The sequence below is a fragment of the Monodelphis domestica genome, chromosome 1, assembly GCF_027887165.1.
Source record: "Monodelphis domestica isolate mMonDom1 chromosome 1, mMonDom1.pri, whole genome shotgun sequence".
Classification (NCBI taxonomy): domain Eukaryota; kingdom Metazoa; phylum Chordata; class Mammalia; order Didelphimorphia; family Didelphidae; genus Monodelphis; species Monodelphis domestica.
This window is the reverse complement of record NC_077227.1, coordinates 566,190,779-566,210,587: the sequence shown is the minus strand read 5'-3', so window position 1 is coordinate 566,210,587 and position 19,809 is coordinate 566,190,779. Positions and strand designations below refer to the sequence as shown.

The window sequence follows — 19,809 nt, the reverse complement described above, 5'->3', positions numbered from 1 at the left end:
AACATTTAAGCATCAAATGGTATAACATCTAGATTTCTAAAGGAAAAATTAAAGCAGCTCAAAGAGGAAATAGATTCTAAGACTATATTAGTTGACAAGCTCAACCTTTCCCTTATAGAACTAGATATATTGATCAGAAAAATAACTAAGAAAAAATGAGGGAAGTGAATGGAATGCTAGAAATATTACAATTAATAGATATCTGGAAAAACTGAATAGGAATAAAAAGGAAAATACCTTCTTCTCAATAGTACATAGCACATATACAAGGATCAACCATGTACTAGGGAATAGAAATATTGCAAACAAATACAGAAAAGTAGAAAAAATAAATGCACCTTTTTCAGATCATAATGAGATAAAAATTATACTTAACAAGGGTCCATGGAAAGGCAAATTTAAAATTAATTGGAAAATAAATAATCTAATTCTTCAAAACTGGTGTTTCACAAAAGAAATCATAGAAACGTAACTTTCTTCATTAAATAGAATGACAATGAGGAAAGAACATATCAAAACCTGTGGAATACAGCCAAACATTTCTAAGGGGAAAATTTATATCTCTGAGAGCCTATATCAACAAAATTGAGAAGGAAGATTTCAATGAATTGGGCTTGCAAATTAAAAAATTAGAAAAACAACAAATTAAAAATCATCAGCTAAGAATTAAACTGGAAATCCTAAAAAGTAAAGGAGAAATTAGTGAAATTGAAAATAAAAGAACAATTAAACTAGTAAATAAGACTAGGAACTTGAATGAGTTAATATTTACAAAAATATAAATTGCCTGGATTAACAAAAGAAGAAATAGCTTACTTATGTAATCCTGACTGTTGGGGTAAAATTTATTGGTGGACTGGATATATTTCAACTTTGTCACCAGAGATTTAATTACTAAATCCCAATTAATTATTCAAGTCAGAATGGCTTTTATGGTAATTTATTTACAAATAGAGAGAAGAAATTAAGGAAATGAAAGAAAGAGAGAGAGAGAGAGAGAGAGAGAGAGAGAGAGAGAGAGAGAGAGAGAGAGAGAGAGAGAGAGAGAGAGAGAGAGAGAGAGAGAGAGAGAGAGAGAGAAGAGAGAGAGAGAGAGAGAGAGAGAGAGAGAGAGAGAGAGAGAGAGAGAGAGAGAGCACTGCTCTGGCCTGGTATAAACCAGGAAGGAATTCAAAGGCCCCAGCAAGGGGTAGCCCAGAGGATTAAATTTAACACAGCTTCCATTCTCAAGGCTTCCTCCAAGATGAGGGGCCTCTCCAGAGGCTAGTGACTCCAGAAAGCCAAGGGGAAAGAAGTCCCAAGATGATGGACCTCTCCAGAGACTGGTGCCTCCAGAAAAAAAACAAAGGAAAGGGATTCAGCCTTTTCACTGACCACATGGCACACCAAAAGGAAGCAGTCTCAGATCTCAAGCCCAAGCTCCTCCACAGTCAAGTTACAAGGCAAAGACCACCTCATAGGAAGTGACCATGATATTTAAAGGCAGTTCTTTGTGTCATTTCCTGTGTCTTACGTATACCAATGATGGCTTAAACTTTGCTTTCGCCTGCCTCGGAGGCAGTCAGTTTTTTTCTGATTTGTTACTTGCTAGCACACGTGGGTCATAGACCTTCCTCCCCCACACTTAATCCTGAAGTTGAGGTGTGTATATTCCTGGTGGCTAAAATTATAAAGAATAAATTGGGAGGAGTTAATCTCAATTTTGCAATCCCCCTGATGATAATTGGGAGACTAGTCTCCCCAACAAATCACTTAACATAATCATCTTGTAACTCTAAATCTTCTATATAATAATTTCACCTTTAAAGAAGAAACTACAATAGTTAGAGATAAGAGGGAAATAGGAGAGAGAGAAACCAAAAACAATGCTTTGCTGGGTGCATTGACAAAAAAATACAATTAGGGGGCAGTCTCCTTTGGCATAAGGTTGTACATTCAAAATAAATGTTCAATCAAACTTCAGTTCAACCAACCACACCAAAATTTCATTCTGAATCTTCTTGATGTATTGTAGATTTTGCAAGCATCTTTCTGCAAATAATTCGATCTCTGGATTTTAGGAGTTTTCAAGCTTCTTTCCTTGACAATTTTTTTTCAAACAAAAATTTAAATTTTGGTTTTTCTGAAAATACAATTCCCCAAGAAGAGGGTATTGAGAAACATCCATTTCAGTTCAGGATGCATGATTGAGTTATATGTGTGTATGAATCAATTATCAAAAGAAAAAAACCAAAAACATAAAAGAAAAACAAATGGAAGAAAAATTAAACTTTTGGGGAGAAAGAAAAATACAAAACAGAATCAATATATCAAAAATATATGTATGTAAAATTTTGAGTAAACAAGAATGAATTCATAATAGAACCTTGTATTTTGGGTTCAATTAAAGTAATTTTTTTTGCTTGATTCATAAGCTTTATTTACATTTGTCTACAGCATCATTTCTTAATGAAAGGAACTAGTACAATTTAGTGAAACTAAATGAAATCATAATCATCAGAATTCTCTGAAATCTACCATTTGCTAAATTCAGAACTTGCACTTAAATTCAGAACTTGCACTTACTTACTTTGTACAGCAAAGAGAAGGAAGGGTTCAGAACACAAGAGTAAACCAATGGTACATAACATGTAGCTTCTAGCAGATCATTCGATCTTCTCAATTGAGAAGGGAAGAGACTTCCAAGAAGTCAGACGCACAATGACAAGAGACTAAGTGTTCTTGTGTGACCTACAACTACATTTAGCAAAGAAGTGTGTGTATACACACAGACACATGTGTATAGATACACACACATATGTATGTGTGTGTATGTATAGATTCATATGTAGAAGTATGAAAATTGTGGGGAAGTTCAATTCTCTGCAAAAAAGATTATCAAAATATTTCTACCTAAAACATTTTGCTTTTGTTTTTAAGATCAGTCCAATAGAAAACTAAAACTAGTTTCTTTTCATTATAATTTTGCTCCATTTGCCTACAAATGTTAATTTATCATCTACTGCTCACTTTTTCAGATTCTCATATTCAAATGACCAAACTATTCCTTCATCTTTTCTTAATGACACAAAGGCACCAGACTTAACTGTTAATCCTCTTTTGTATACTTACCTTGCAATACCACTGACGAAACTGTTTTCCAGACACCAGATTTTGACACAGAAATCAAACAAATTCCTGAAAGCATTTTAAGCCATAAGCCATTTCAAGTGAATGGGGGCAATGACAATTCCCAGTTACATATAGAGAACATTCGTTTGTGCTTCAGAAGGAAACTTCATGCAGTGTTTAAGAAAGGCGAAATAGGGCAGAGTCCATGGCTCATCCCACCCAAGTGCACAGACATCAGTGCCTGACTGGCTTACAACACGGGAGAAGTTAAGACTTGCCAGCTAGTTTCTCAATTTCCTCTTCCTTAAGGAGTCTCAGATTTTTAGCCTTGTTTGACCACTTAGGTATGGGCTTTCAGGAACATGTCACATTCAACCTCTTTAAAAATTGAAAAGTAAAATAAAAAAGAAGAAAAAACAAAACAAAACACAAAACCCCCATGAGTGTACACATTCACCTTTATAAACCAGTACTGGAAATGTTAACGGTGCCAGAAGGCCATCTAAGAAAGTTTGTTTCTTTCAGAGCTGTGCCAAAGATAGGAACACAAAAGAGAGAAACTATTGGAGAGTGCCTAGCCCAAAAATTAATTTAGGGAGAAACAAGCCACTTCCTCTGGTAACTGAGAACAGGGTTTGAACATTGTCTCAGGATGCAGCATTGAGGACAAGTAAAAAAGGGAAAACCCAAGGCACCCTGATCTCCAGACATCATGGTGAGCTTCACAACAGAGAAGCCCCATCCGGGATCTCTACAATTTACTGTTGTAAAGCATAATCGTAAACAGAGTGTCCCGTTGCCAAGGGATGATGCCTGAAGAAATGGCTTCTTCCACCTAGCTCTCCACAGTCACTGGCAGAGTGCCCAAAGCCCAGGAAGCCTTGAGGACTTCTGTTGACCCAAACTGTAAAAGTCAGCAGATTCATCTACCATCAGGAAATATTTGAAAATGAAGAACAACATGGTCATACCCAGTTCTCTGGTGATTAGAGAAAACACACATTAAATAGTTAGAGAACCACAAACAAATGACAAATATTGGGGGGCTATTATGACTTAAAATGCTCATGGACTTGTAATTTCAGGAATGGACACAGCTGAAGTTTTCTAGAAAGCAAAGACAAGCATGTACCTCAACTAGCAAATTAAGCACTTCTGACCAAATAAGACACCAAACTTCTTACAAATAGGCTTCACGCATTCTACTGGACTTTTTTAGGTGTAAATTTGAATACATTATTTATTTTTAGAGCTTGAACAGGAACCCATATGAGACGATCTGGATGATGACCTGCGGCGCCTTTTGGGTGACCGTGATCTGGTATGTCTTTTTTTTTGTGATCACCAAGTGAAGAAGATCTAGAATGGCTTCGTTTGCTGCCTCTCTTGGGAGATGATAAGGAACTTGAATAAGATCTTTTTCATGGGGAGGAAGACCCTCTGTGGGACCTGGAGCTGGATCTGGATTTCGACCCACGAGATCTCAAGAGTTCTCTGGAACTGGACCGAGACCTTTACCAGGAGCTGGAGGAGCTTCCTGAGTGGGACCTGGACCTAGATCTTGAGCTTGAGTGGGAAGATGAGCGAGATGAAGATCAGGAGTGGGAAGATTGAGACTTGGAGTGACTTCTTCAGTGGGATTTCTTTTTATTGCCATCTTCCTCTTCACTGGCATCAAGATTATATTTTGATAGGTCTGTATCATCTTCATCCTCATCCTCATTCAATTTGTATTTGGATAGATCTTCATCCTCATCCTCTTCTTCTCCCTTGGACTCTTTATCCTCAATTTCCTTTAAGATAGAGGCAGGTACTACTGCTTTCCCTCTATACTTTTTCTTTTTCTGACCAAACTCATCATATTCTCTGTCAGACTCCTCTCATTCAATATACTCCACATTTTCTCTTTCATTAAAACCTCCACGGTATCCAGTCCTTTCCTCTAGTTTTAGCATACTTGGGAGTATTGCACATTATATTCAGATCTCCTGGCCCAATTCACATTAGTTTTACACTGCCAATCATTAGCACTAAATAGACCTCAGCTCTTCTCAGCGAGCGTCTTTCCTATTTCAGTCCCACCAGCTTTCATCATCTTAGCTTCAGTTGTTTTTTCTCGACCACACCGGTTACAACTGGTTCTTCTTGCAAATTTTACATTTCCACATTTCTTGTCAGGGGAGATCCAGTCGCAGTAGCTTACTCGGAAGTTCTTAGTCAACATCATGGCTGCTCCCACTGCCACCTCCTCTGTCATCGCCATTACTGCCACCTTCACCTCTCCCTCACTAAAGTAATTTCTATCCCACAAGTCTGTAGAAAAAAGTGCAGTAATATTTCATGTACCCATTTGCAGCCAAGACTACAGGAAGTTGCCATACTATAAGAGAGAAAAAAGGACTAGATTTTGTCTGGTAGGGAAGTATCATTCCCTGTTCTGAGTTTTACCGTCACTCTCATGGATAGGGAGAGCCAGGATGATAGCCAAACTTTGGTACTTGTCTGTGAGTAATTAAAAAAAGAGTGTGGATACAAGGCATCCTGCATCTTAACATATGTCAAGTGTCACAACCTCAAGTCTCACACTAGGTACGAGTCCTTTCATATTGGCTTAGAAGTCCATCAATCTTACCTGGATTGGTTTGGTCCTTTTTGATCTTGTGCTCCTTGGCACTATGCAGATTTCTGTCCACCCCATTGGAATTGGCTGGTCTCTTTGACCTTATGCATCTTGGCACTGTATATTGGTTCTTTTGTTCCCTTCTCTTGGAATCAGACACAATCATTAATCACAGTTCCATAACATTTATCAATAAATGGCAGGTTTCCATAGTCTAAAGCTTTTGGGTATGCATTAATATTATAGCAAATATATATGTATATGTATATATACATATATATTAACTTATATTGCAGCACAATAAAAAATTAATACTGATTGTATGTACTTTAAGTACAAAAAATGAGAAAATGGGGAAAATAATATATCCTAATTAAAATAAAAGAATGGCAATAATAAAATAAAAATTCAGGAATTTAATGAGTTCCCAAAAATAGTATCCACTTGTCTATGGACTATTATCTCCAATGCATGAGTGTTAAATTTATGGTTGAACTGAATATATTTAATTGGCCACTAGGGATTTAATTACTAAATCCCAAAAATGAATTACTAAAGTCAGAATGGAATTCATGGTAGTTTATTTTACAATAGAGGGAAAACATTAAGGAATAGAGAAAGAGACAAAAAAGAGAGAGACAGAGCTCCAACTTTCTTTGAACCAAGTAGGAATTTTAAGGCTCCAGCCAGGAGAAAGGAGTCTCAAGATGATGGGCTTTTCCAGAGACTGACACCTCCAGAAAGGCCAAGGAAAGGAAGTCAGCCTTTACACTCACTACATATCAGTTCAATCAGTAGATTCTTTATCAGCCTCAACTCCAGTAGAACTGCTTCTTACAAGAGACTCCACTACAAGTGTCTCTTTCAAACTCCCAGAGCACTTCATTCAGGTCCTTGTCTCTTTCTTTTAAAGACCTATTTTCTTATGTCAATTCCCCTAATTACACCTCTAACAATCATAGTTGACGCTCTGCTCTAGAACTGCCCAGAAGGCAGTTAGTCAATTATAATTTGTTACCCACTCTCGGACAGATGGGTCACAGACCTAGCACTTCATGATTAAGTGGGATATTTACACCTTTGATGATTAGATTTAGATAACAATGGGCACATCTTCCCACTCAACTTTAAATGCTCTGTATTTGGGGGGATTAAAATCTAAAAAATAAACAAGGGATTACAATTTAATCTTCATAATCAAGGAAGAGATAAGTAACATCATTGTTACAATCAGGGGAGAACCAAATCCAATCTTCTCATGTGATAGGATACAGTCCATCAGTTTTAATAGAAGATGATCTCTTTTCATGTGAGCAATGAATCCAAGAGTCCTTCTCACCAATTTTTATAGATGTTGGAGTGATTAGCAATGTTTGAAATGGCCCTTCCCAGGAAAGCTGAATTGCTCCAGTGAGCTATAAGTTTTTATATACACCTTTCTCCTGGGTTCAGGTCATGAAGTGAAAAGTATATAGGTCCTGCTTGTACTGCAGCTCCAAATCCATGGAGTTCATGCAGTTTGTTATTCAATTCCTGTATATAGAAAGCAATAGAAATATCTCACCCTAATAGTAATGTATATGCAGGGGGGAAAGGCTTAACCTGTGTAGAGGGATGTCCAAAAAGCATCTCAAATGGTAAGATGTGTAGGTCTCCACTGGGCCTGTTTCTAAGATAAAATAGGGCCAGCGGGAGAATTTCATTTCATTTTAAGTGTGTCTCAGTGCATAATTTGCCAATCATTGTTTTAAGTTCTCTGTTCATTCTTTCAACTAGGCCTGAGCTCTGGGGATGATACGGCACATGATATTTGGGAGTTATCCCCAAACAAGAATATATCTGAGATAATACAGAATCAGTAAAATGACTTTCCCTGCCTGAATCAATACATGCTGGCAGGCTAAAATGAGGAATGAGCTCTTTTAAAAACACCTTGGCAACAAAAGCCGCTGTGGCTCAGGTTGTAGGAAATGCTTCCAGCCATCTAACCAGTTGATCTACTATGACTAGACAAAATTTATAATGTCCAACTTTTGGCATTGTTATGAAATCTATCTGCAGCGTGTGCCATCCCTCAAAAAAGAATTACCATTAGTAAATAAGATTAGATCTGGGTTGTCTAAGGGAGAGTCCAAGAGATAATCTTGAAGCTTTTCAGCCATGGACACTAGTATTTCAAAGCTATGTAATGGTTCTCCTGAAATTGGTAAATCTGGAAGCAAAGACGCAGGGTTAAGAGTTCTACAACATTTTAAAGTCATATTTTTATTGTTTAACAAGGTTATTTCATATCTTATAATTCTCTAATCAGAAAATGCCTGTGTTCTATATTTTAGCAAGAATGCTTCTACCTGATACATAATTGTTAATGGGCATCCTAATACTAGATCTACAGTGTTTGTCAACAGTAAAGCTGTGGCAGCTATGCCTCTAAGACATGGTGGTGATCCTAAAGTTACTGGGTCCAACTTCACTGAATAATAAGCAAATGGGTGCTGAGAAGGCCCAAAAGTTTGAGTTAAAACACCTGAAGCTACTCCTCTCCATTCATGTACAACATGGTAAATAACTTGTTGTAATCTAGGATGCCTAGAGCAGAGGCAGAGAGGATAGCCTGTTTTAGATTTGACAGAACTATTCTGGCTCTAATTTAAATGGTTCAGGGACTGAATCTCTTGTTAGTGCTATAAGGAACTTAGTAATTTCCCCATAGTATGGGATCAATTGTCTACAAAACCCTGTTGCTCCTAAAATTATTTTTACTATTTCTCAGTGGTAGGAGCACTCAATTTTTGAACATTTTCAATTTACTTGGGAGAAATAGATCAGGCACCATCAATCAAAATGAACCCCAAATATTCTACTTTAGGGAGACACCACTAAACCTTTTACTTTGATATCTTATGCCCTCTTTTATGCAATTCCAAAAGAATATGTTTCTTTTTGACATGCTATGGCATTTGGTGATGCCAAAAGCAAATCATCTACATATTTAATTAATTTTATATTTTTTATATATTTTATATTATCTGTGTCTTGACTCAAGATTTGTACAAACAGACTATGACTTTCCATATACCCCTGTAGCAAATGAACCCATATCCACTGGGAGCTCTTCCATGTGAAAGCAAAGATATGCCTGGAATCCTCATGTATAGGTATAGAAAAGGAAGCTGAGCATAAATCAAAAACTATAAAGTATGTCACTGTACTAGGAATAGAAGGATTAATAGTATTTATGTTGCAAACCAATGGGTGTCTTTATAATGTGATTTTCACAGCTCTCAAATCATGTACAAATCAATAGAGATGCTTGCCATTGGGCCCAAATTTTGCTTTTTTAATGGGCAGGATGGGAGTATTGTGTTCAGATTTATAGGGAATTATAATGCCCTGATTGATTAATGAGTTTATTACCAGGGTAAAGGCCTATATTGCCTTCTTTGAGAGAGGGTACTGAGGAATGGAAGGAGGTGGGCAAGATTTAGTTTTAATCTGTACAGGAACAACTGATTTAAGTAGGCAAACATGGAAAGAAGATGTAGCCCAAAGAGACTCTAGTATATCAGCAGGTATTGCAAAAGTTGGAGGATCTTTCACCTCCTGACTCTCTTAGAGAAGTACAGGGAGTACATTTAAAGATTCCTCAGGTACCTCCAATGACGTCGAGTCATATGGAGCGCAAATTATTATGGCCTGTAGTTTATATAGTAGATCCCTTCCCCACAAATTTGTGGGGTATCCAGGCAATAACAGAAAAGAATGTTCTACAGTTAGGGGTCCCACACATACCATGCAAGGAGAAAGTTTGGGGACATTTAGAATTTTTCCTGATACACCTACTACATTTAGAGAACCAACAGAGTTACATTTTGCATCTGATTTGCTCATCAAGACTAACCTATATGATCCAGTGTCCAAAAGGCAATCATAGTATAAATTTCCCACCTTTAAGGTGATATGAGGGTCCTTACTATGTGCAGGGTAATGTATAGTAATAATTGGCATTAAAATATCAGGGTCTGGAAAGAAAATCAAAGGCTTAACTCTTTGATTCCAAGGCCCTTACCCCCCCCCCCCGCCATTGCACCTTCATAAAGATGCTTGGGAAATTTTCTGGGGTCCCCCACACTGATGGGAATTTTCACCCTCGGAGCATGGACAAGCTCCCCTTTTTATGTATTGTCATTGGGCATTTTGTTGTGTATTATCATTTGTCTCATTTTGAGCACTGTCATTCTGATTGACATTAAAATTCCTTAATTATTATTTCTAAAGCTGTTATTATTTCTTTTTTCTGTAGTCAGTTCCTATAGACCATCATTACATGACCTCTCCACATAAATGACATGTTACTGATTTATTTGTGGACTCCTACAAAGGGGCTATGGTCTCTCCCTGATTTTTCAGTTTTCCTTTTACATTTCAATTTCTTTTTTTAAATCATCCATTGATTTACTGTTTTCCTAATGTCTTTTTGCATGGCCCTTATAAATGTAAACTGCTACTCTTCTCAATTCCTCGAGGTCCATAGAGTCGCAATTTGGGCAGTTAGTTTTAAAGTAGTCTTTTACCACTGAACAACAATTTTTAATGAATTGTCTACGTTTTTGTCAAATATCCCATTCCCTGGAAAAATCAAAGACCATATATGTGTTTCCCACATCAATAATTCTATCCATAAATTGGGAGGGGGTTTCATTGATTTTTTGTTGGGTGCTTTCAAATTTTGACCATGAATCAGGCCTATCAGAGCAAGCTCTCATGGCTGTCAATACTGCTTCTCTGACCTGGTTTAGTTTTGTGTAATCTGGTTCAACATTGGGGTTTCAATGTGGATTTTCAATTGGTCAATAATTTGTTCCCCTACCTTGCTTCTGATTAGCAAGAGGGATGATTTTATTTTTCTCTCTGTTTGTCAGAAATTTTTCCAATAAATTTTCAGCATCTATCCAAGTTGGGTCAAAAGTTTTGGATATGTTCTCCAATTTTTTATAATTAACATTGGTTCTTCCTCAAAAGAAGGGATATCTTCTTTGAATTTATTTAAATCTTTGGGATTGAACCGTGTATGATATCTTATAGACACCAAGTCTCCATGTTTATTGAAGGTGGGTACTTCTCTTAAAAGGAATAAGCTTTTATCTGAATTATCTTGTGTTCCCATCTCTAGGTTCCTTGCTCTGTTTTCAATGAGGTAGGTAAAGGGAGGGCTAGGGGTGGGCAAGTTGAGGGGGAGGGGTTGTGGGCAGGGTGTCAGAAGGATAAGAGGTAAGAGCAGCATGGTAAATCAATTGGGCAGGGTGGGAAAGGACCGTGGCAAAGGAAGAAGGTGAGGGGACTGGGGGAAAGAGGCAGCATGGTCAAGGGGAGGGGTGGGTTGAATAGATGGGGAGCTAGCAAAGAGGAGGAATGGCAGAAGGCATGTGCAGAAGGAGAAATTTGTGCAGAGGGGCAGGGCAGGAGGCATTGGCAGGGGAAGGGGTTAGGGTAGAGGGGGTGGGCCAGGAAACATGGCTATGGGGAGGGGCTAGGGCAGAGGGGGAAGGGCAAGAAGCATGGGTGGGGGAGAGGCTAAAGTCAAGGAAAGGGAGTCAGCCTTTACACTCATCATGTGGCAATCCAAAGGGAAGCAGTCTGAGATCTCAAGGCCAAGCTCCTCCACTGTCAAGTTCCAAGGTGAAGAACCCCTCACAGGAAGTGACCACGAAATTTAAAGGCAGTTCTTTGCGGCAGTTCCTGTGTCTTATGTCTTCCAATGGTGGCTTAAACTTCACTTTGACCTGCCCAGGAAGCAGTCTGTTTTTTTCTGATTTGTCACTTGCTAGCACACATGGGTCATAGTCCTTCCTCTCCCCACTTAATCTTTAAGTGGGGATGTCTACATTCCTGGTGGCTAAAATTCTAAAGAATAAGAAGGATGGAATTAATCTCAATTTCACATATCTCAGAAATAGAAATTGAACAAGACATCAGAGGACTTCCTAAGAAAAAATCCCCAGGGCCAGATGGATTCACAAGTGAATCCTGTCAAGTATTTAAAGAACAAAAATGACCATCCTACCCAAACTTATTTATCTATTTAGTGCCATACCCATTGAACTACCAAAATACTTCTTCACTGATTTAGAAAAAACTATAACAAAGTTCATTTGGAAGAACAAAAGATCAAGGATATCCAGGGAAATAATGAAAAAAAACACACATGATGGGGGCCTTGCAGTCCCTGACCTAAAACTATATTACAAAGCAGCAGTCATCAAAACAATTTGGTACTGGCTAAGAAACAGAAAGGAAGATCAGTGGAATAGACTGGGGGAAAGCGACCTCAGCAAGACAGTATACGATAAACCCAAAGATCCCAGCTTTTGGGACAAAAATCCACTATTCGATAAAAACTGCTGGGAAAATTGGAAGACAGTGTGGGAGAGACTAGGAATAGATCAACACCTCACACCCTACACCAAGATAAATTCAAAATGGGTGAGTGACTTAAACATAAAGAAGGAAACCATAAGTAAATTGGGTAAACATAGAATAGTATACATGTCAGACCTTTGGGAGGGGAAAGGCTTTAAAACCAAGCAAGACATAAAAAGAGTCACAAAATGTAAAATAAACAATTTTGACTACATCAAACTAAAAAGCTTTTGTACAAACAAAACCAATATAACTAAAATCAGAAGGGAAACAACAAATTGGGAAAAAATCTTCATAGAAACCTCTGACAAAGGTTTAATTACTCATATTTATAATGAGCTAAATCAATTGTACAAAAAATCAAGCCATTCTCCAATTGATAAATGGGCAAGGGAAATGGATAGGCAGTTCTCAGATAAAGAAATCAAAACTATTAACAAGCACATGAAGAAGTGTTCTACATCTCTTATAATCAGAGAGATGCAAATCAAAACAACTCTGAGGTATCACCTCACACCTAGCAGATTGGCTAACATAACAGCAAAGGAAAGTAATGAATGCTGGAGGGGATGTGGCAAAATAGGGACATTAATTCATTGCTGGTGGAGCTGTGAAATGATCCAACCATTCTGGAGGGCAATTTGGAACTATGCCCAAAGAGCAACAAAAGAATATCTACCCTTTGACCCAGCCATAGCACTGCTGGGTCTGTACCCCAAAGAGATAATGGACACAAAGACTTGTACAAAAATATTCATAGCTGCGCTCTTTGTGGTGGCCCAAAACTGGAAAACGAGGGGATGCCCATCAATTGGGGAATGGCTGAACAAACTGTGGTATATGTTGGTGATGGAATACTATTGTGCTAAAAGGAATAATAAAGTGGAGAAGTTCCATGGAGACTGGAACAACCTCCAGGAAGTGATGCAGAGCGAGAGGAGCAGAACCAGGAGAACATTGTACACAGAGACTAATACACTGTGGTATAATCGAACGTAATGGACTTCTCCATTAGTGGCGGTGTAATGTCCCTGAACAACTTGCAGGGATCCAGGAGAAAAAAACACCATTCATAAGGAAAGGATAAACTATGGGAGTGGAAACGCCGAGAAAAAGCAACTGCCTGAATACAGAGGTTGAGGGGACATGACAGAGGATGGACTCTAAATGAACACTCTAATGCAAATACTATCAACAAAGCAATGGGTTCAAATCAAGAAAACATCTAATGCCCAGTGGACTTACGCGTTGGCTATGGGGGGTGGGGGGGGGAGGAAAAGAAAATTATCTATGTCTTTAACGAATAATGCTTGGAAATAATCAAATAAAATATATTTTTAAAAAAAAGTATTTAAAGAACAACTAATTCCAACACTATACATATCATTTGAAAAAATAAGCAAAGGAGAAGTCTTACCAAATTCTTTTTATAACACAAATATAGTATTGATTCCAAAGCCAAGAAAACCAAAACCAGAAAGAAAACTATGAACCAATGTCCTTAATGAACATAGAGGCAAAAATATTAAATAAAATACTAGCAAAAGGACTATAGCAATTTATAGGCATTATGCACTATGGCCAGATGGGATTTATTCCAGGAATGCAAGGATGATTTAATATTAGAAAAACCATCCACATAATTGATCATATCAATAATCAGACCAACAGAGATAATGATTATCTCAATAGATGCAGAAAAATCTTTTGACAAAATACAATAGTCATTCCTATTGAACACTAGAAAGAATAAGAATAGAAGGGTCATTCTTCAAAATAATGAACAGCATATATTTAAAACCATTAACAAGAATCATTTGCAATGGGGACAAGTTAGAAACCTTCCCAGTAAGTTCAGGAGTGAAACAAAGATGCCCATTATCACCTCTATTATTTAATATAAAAACATATAATATATTAATATAATATATAATAATATATAAATAATATAAGAAAATGCTAGCAGTAGCAATTAGAGAAGAAAAAGAAATTAAAGGGTTTAAAATAGGCAAAGAGGAAACTAAATTAACCCTGTAGATGATATGATAATATACTTTAGAAAAGCAGAAAGTCAACTAAAAGGTCAGTGAAAATAATTAACAACTTTAGAAATTTGCAGGGTATAAGATAAACCCACATAAATCTACAGCATTTTTAAATATTTCCAACAAAAATCAGCAGTAGAATTTAGAGAAACTCCATTTAAAATTGCCCTATGCAGCATAAAATATTTAGTAATCTATCTACCAAGAGAAACACAGGAAATATATGCACACAACAACAAAAAGCTTTTCACACAATTAAAATTGGATCTATCTAATTGGAAAAACATTAATTGCTCATTGGTAAGATGAACTAATTTAATAAAAATTACAATGCTACCCAAATTAATTAACTTATTCAGTGTCATATCCATTAAACTACCAAAAAACTTTTTTCATAGAATTAGAAAAAATTATAACAAAGTTCACCTGGAAGAACAAAAGATCAAGAATATCAAAGGAAATAATGGTAAAATGTGAAGGAAGGGGCCCAGCAGTACCAGATCTTAAACTATGCTATCAAGCAGAGATCATCAAAACAATACAGTACTGACTGAGAGACAGAAGAGTGGATCAGTGGAATAGATTTAGGGTAAAAGATCTCAGCAAGTTAGTCTTCAGTGAACCCAAAGATCTCAGCTTTAGGGACAAGAACTAGCTCTTTGACAAAAACTGCTAGGAAAATTGGAAAATGTTATGGGAAAAATTAGATTTAGATTAACATCTTATACCCTATACCAAGATAAATTCAAAATATAAAGAGTGAAATTATGAAGAACACAGAATAGTATACCTGTCAGATCTGTGGGAAAGGAAGAAATATAATACAAAGCAAGAGATAGAGAACATTAAAAAATATAAAGTGAATGCTTTTGATTATATAAAATTAAAAAGTTTTCATACATAAAGCCCCAATGTAACCAAAATTAAAAGGAAAGCAACAAACTGGGAAAAGATCTTTATAATGAAATTCTTTGACGGAAGTTTAATTCCCCAAATATGTAAGTCATATTTACATTTACATTAATATAAGTCATATTTACAAAAAAATCATCTCATTTCCCAATCTACATATGGTCAAGGGATATGAACAGGCAGTTCTCAGATGAAAAAATCAAAACTATCAATAAGTACATGAAAAAGTGTTCTAAATCCCTCATGATTAGATGAATGCAATTCAAAACAACTCTGAGGTACCACCTTACACCTAACTGACTGGTCAATATGACAACAAAGGAAAGTGATAAATGTTGGAGGGGAGGTGGCAAAATTAGGACACTAACACCCTGCTGGTGGAATTGTGAATTGATCTTTCTGTAGGACAATTTGGAATTATTCCCAAAGGGCTTTAAAAGATTTCTTGCCCTTTGATCCAGCCATACCACTGCTGTCTTTGTACCACAAAAAGATAATAAGGAAACATACTTAAACAAAAATATTCATAGCTGTGTTCTTTGTGATGGCAAAAAAAATTTGGAAAATAGGGGATGTCTATCAATTGGGAATCACTGAACAAATTGTGGTATATGTTGGTGATGGAATACAATTGTGTTGAAAGGAATGATGAACGGGAGGAATTCTATTTAAACTGGAAAGACCTCCAGGAATTGATGCAGAGCAAAAAGGAGATGAACCAGGAGAACATTGTACACAGAGATTGATAGATTAATACACGATTGAACATAATAGACTTTTCTAACAGCAGCAATGCAATGACCTAGGACAATCCAGAGGAATGTCTGAGAAAGAATGCTATCCACATCCATATAAAGAACTGTGGAAACCAAAATGAAGAAGAAAATCATATGATGGGTCACAGGGTTTGATGGAGATATGCTTGGGGTTTTGATGTTAAAAGATCACTTTACTGCAAATGTGAAAAACATGGAAAAGAAAATTTGACTTAGAAAGAGGAAACCAATATTTGCATGTGACTCACCCACACTAACTTCTTTATCTGATTTTGGAAAGTTAACTAATCAAATAAAATGTCAGTTTACTCATCTATAAAATTGAGAAAGCAATATGTGTAACCTACAGGTTATTATCTTGGAGATCAAATGAAATAATTTCTAAACTACATGCACCTTATTTAGGAAACATAATCTTTATATATTTTTCAAATCTTTGTCTTTTTCGATATAGCAAAATTTCACTATTTATAGCATAGGGCTAGATTATTATTATTTTTCTTTTGTCTTAAAAATGTATCCCTTTGAGATACAATTCCATGATATTTCCAAATGACCTTAAGTGAGACTCATCCTTTATTCAAAGTTAACTACTCAATTTTCCTACTTGTTGGGAGGCATGCCAATTTCTCAGTCTACTGCACTAAACAGTTTGTTTCACAACACATTGTCGGAAGCATTAGTAAGATCCTATCTCTCACAGAGAAAGATCTCTGAATAAGATGTGGCTGTTTTCCTCTCCCAACAGTGAATTATTATTATTAACTTCTTATTTAGAAAAATCTATCTTTTCAAATAATAATAATATTTCATACATAATAATTCTATATAAAATATACTTAAAATCCAATCAGATTCAGATTAAAGGAGAAATTAACTCATTTTAACGACCCTTCTTAAGCTTTTGGAAGCATGAAAATTATGGCTAGCTTGATGACAATAATCAATAGAGAGAGTGCATTTCTAAATTTCCTTTGGCATTTTTACATAGTGCTTACCACATGCCTGGCCTCCATTGGTAAAGGTTACAGATTTGGGCTTTTTGCAGTACTATAAAATGTACAGTGTTGAACTCTTCTATTGTAATGTGAATCTCTGAATTATATCAGCAAATTTGTTAACTTTTGACATTAATTTTAAATAATATCTTCTCAATTAGCAGAACATTTTGTCCTTTTGAATTCTTATGCTGTCTGCCAGTTACATTGTTCATCCAAGTCAGGCACTAAACCATTTCATCATTATGGGCTTCCCCAAATAACCCTGTGACATAGGCATAAATATTTCATTCTAATATAAGTGGCACCACATTACAACAAAAAAATCAACCAAATTGATTTTTTATTTAAATTTACTAATCATAATATTTAAATATCAATTTTCATTAGGGTCAACAACTTTTAAGTAGTTCATTTTGAAAAAATACGTGGTGGCTGTCTTACATCTCTCTGAATGATTCTTCATTTCCTAAAATCACCCAAAAATCAATCACTTTCCTTTATATTTCTTAACTTACCATTACTTCAAGAGGATGAATGCAGGGAACATCTCTTCTTATCCTAAAACTTTTTGTGTAACTCAGGAAAGAAAGGCTACAAATTTTTGCAAAGGCATTAGGATAGTTATTTAAAGAAACACTGCCCTCTCCATCAATCAACCAGGCAAAGAATTCTAATAGACTAAATGATTGATAAGTAAAGCAGTATTTCCTTAAAGTCTAACAAATTTCATTTTGTAATCTCATATTAGTTTGTAAAGAGAAATATGTAGTACTTGTGAAAGAAGAAATTATCTCAAAATCCCTCAATTTTTTTTTTAATTTCAGAGAGATCAGACTTTTTCTCAAATCTACTTTTCAAAACTTCAAAATTATTTACTTTAAAACCCTATATTCATATTGTACTACTATAATGAGACCCCAACCTTCCATTTACTTCTCTCTATTCATCTTCCATCCCTACTTGCTTAAACTCTTTCTTCTTTTCCTTTATATTCCTCCCAAGTGGTCTTGGACCTTTCTTATTTTCTTACCCAGTGCTTCTCTTATCTTCTACTTGCTTACCTTTTCTAGCCTTTAAGACTGACTACCACAATCTTTACTTGATTGGACTTTTTTCATTATTTGTAGCGTTTTATTATACAAAACCAATTAATTGCAATACTGTCATTTTTAGATTCTGGAGAGCTAACAAATGCATGTGTTTTATTCAAATAAAATGAAATAATGCAGCATAACTGCATAATTCAAGGTCCCACCTAATTCTTCATTTCAGTAAGTAGGATCCTTTTGGAGAAATCATTTATCTCATTCTAAATTAAGCTCTTTTTATGAGAGAACCATTTACAGAGAACCATTTACAAGAGGAGTTCACTTGACACTAATTAGTGGGATTAGCCAGAATCAAATAATGATTTCTCAGTTTATAATTTATTACATGATGGGACTTTTTTGTAGGGATGATATTTAAAAGTGTAAAGAAACTTGTTAGCACTTTTCCCTTCACTGCAAAAAAAATACTTAACTGCATTTTTGTTTTATAAAATTTTTAATATTTCCCAATCCTGGAGGTTGTTGAATTATTATATCTACTTAAAAATTTGTGTTTGCCTATAACTGGAAGAGGAATTAATTTTATAATGATTTGAAATGAAAAATTCTTACAAATTTTTTTACATTCAATTAAATCAAATATGGATTTAGAATTACTACTATTGTCAATTTAAAATCTCAAATTCAGGGCTCACTGTTATCAAATCAAAAAATGATGGTGAAAATATAACTTCTGGATATAATTTTGAATAACACATTGGTTCAATAAAAATGAAATTAAACAATAGCATCTTTTAACTATACGTCTATGTTGATGTAGCCTTCCCTGTTGAACTAATAACATTTTCCCTAACTCATTAATTATAAAAAAATTTACTGTACTTTTTGATCAATAAAAAATTTGCCTCATATCAAATGATCATTAATAGCTTGGATCAATGATAAATGATCATTAATAGGAATATCCTCTGACTGGTAGTCTGATTATGGTACCCGCCCTTATTAAAATCTTCAACATGAATGTTGATTAATGCTAATTAGGTTCACATCACTCAAAACACAATATCTGATGAAAATCTTCTGAAGGATTTGATTATTAGCATTTCAAATCACTCTAGAACTAAGTTCATTTCCTTTGTATTCTTGACCTAATATACTATAGCCTTCACAAGAAAATGTCAAATTTTATTTACTTTTTTGTTGTCTCATTTCAGAATTAGTTTTTTTTCCCTTTCTGGGTTAATTTTGAGCCTGATAGTCCCAAGATCTTTACTCTGTGTATTCACAAAGCAGTAAAGAACAGAAGCAATGATAGGTTCTAATTTTAATTATTTTTATTTCTTGCAAAATTGAAGATAGTTTAAAATTTTCATGGTCTTTCATCAAAATTTTAAAACTTATATTCATGTATAGAAAATCTCTAAAAGGTTGGTAACCCACAAATTCACTACAATACTGAGAAAACCATTAGTAGGGATTTCCTTTACTAATAAATTTAGTCTCTAATTAATTTGAATCTGTTTTTCATATCTACTGTCTACAATGGAGTCAGTACTGAGTTCTCCAGAAAGGAGAGATAGTATCTTTTCTGAGAAGTTCCACCTTTAAGACAGTCATATCTCTTAATAAGAGGACTGATGAGATTCAAGTTTATGCAAGTATCACCTTATTTGATCTTGGGCTCACACTCTTCTGAGTCAGGGAACTGCTTTAGTAAATCCACCAAATCCTAACTTCTTAATTAAATCTTTGGGAGCCTAGGATTAATCAAATGGTGTCCCAAAGTCCTCTCTGAAGGGATAGAGTAATTTGAAATAAAGACTTTGTATCATCTCCTTTAGTATGACCAGAATGAAAGAAAAAAACCTGTTTTTA

General features: G+C 35.5%; 1 pseudogene; it reads right to left on the bottom strand.

The window, feature by feature from the left end:
* Positions 1-2,431: 2,431 nt before the first annotated feature.
* Positions 2,432-6,000, bottom strand: LOC100032626 (zinc finger Ran-binding domain-containing protein 2-like; annotated as a pseudogene).
* Between the last annotated feature and the right edge of the window lie 13,809 nt (positions 6,001-19,809).